Genomic DNA, 1220 nt, shown 5'->3' with positions numbered 1-1220 from the left:
AGTGTATAGTGCTGTGCAATGTGTGAAAATTGTAAATTTATTTTTCTTGATCTATTTCGTGTTAGTAGGAGAACATGTGATCGAAAACAGATTAAGGAAAGTTTATCCATGATAATATGACTATTTACAGACGTCTATGTTAAAACTAGAACGGTTCAAAAGAATGAAGGTAAAGACCAATCAATCATGTGTGCTGTGGCAAAGGGGGGGGGGTTTCTGACAGCAGTGGATGAGGGACAGGCTGAGGATCCTGCAGATCTGATAAAGGCCCAAAAGAGAGCTCCTTCCTTCCTGAGCAGTGGACTGTTTGTGTTAGAGTGATGTGCGTCTCTTCTTCTGGGTGTGGGAACCTGCTCCTCCCAGAGTCACTGGTTTCCTCTCTCTAACAGACCCACCTGACTGTCACATTGTCTGAAAAAGTTTGTGTAAATGGTGGAAAAAATCAATTTCCACCTTAATTTGGTCAGCAGAGACTAAAACATGTTATGCAAGCTCTGCGTGTTTAATATAGCTGCTATTTTACTACTATTGCTGCTGTTTTTATTGCTTTTATTGTAATGTCTATACTCTATATTTATCTTATCTTCTTTTACATGTTCAATGTTAAATATTGAATGCTAACGTTAAATGTCATATGTTCTTTTTACTATATATTATAACTATAATATTTATTATTGACCACTTATTGTTACCAGTCTATCACTGTTATCTGTCATGTCCCGCACTTTATGTCAGTCTGTAAATGTCAGTCTTAATATTTCTAGAGAGAAAACGTAATTTCATTTCGATTTAATGTCTTGTGCATATGATGAAAGTGACAATAAAAGCTGACTTGACTTGACAGCTTATTCAATCAAATGCATTCATCATGTCAGGTTTATTGCGTTAAAACTATCTTAAGATGTTAATGGCAATATTTAATCTAAGGAAATTATATAAATCCTAAAGTTTGGGAGATTTCTTTTGTAATTAATTACATTATAATTAGATATTATGTATTAAAAGATAATAGTTGTTTCATTCTTAAGCATAAATCATCTCTCTCCTGTGATATATCATCTAACATTTCTGCACAAATCATGAGGAAAAGTTTATTGAAGAAAAAAATACTAACATATATTTCAATTTTCATTTTTTCCAATGTCTAGTTTGGAGAGAACTTAAAAAGATTTCTGATTATAGAAGAAGCTTTTCTGTCCCACTGAACTTTCTGAAAGCCT

The sequence above is a fragment of the Cyprinodon variegatus genome, unplaced genomic scaffold (genome assembly GCF_000732505.1).
Source record: "Cyprinodon variegatus isolate N-32 unplaced genomic scaffold, C_variegatus-1.0 Scaffold247, whole genome shotgun sequence".
Lineage (NCBI taxonomy): Eukaryota > Metazoa > Chordata > Actinopteri > Cyprinodontiformes > Cyprinodontidae > Cyprinodon > Cyprinodon variegatus.
The sequence above is the reverse complement of the archived record's forward strand: the minus strand, read 5'-3'. Positions refer to the sequence as shown.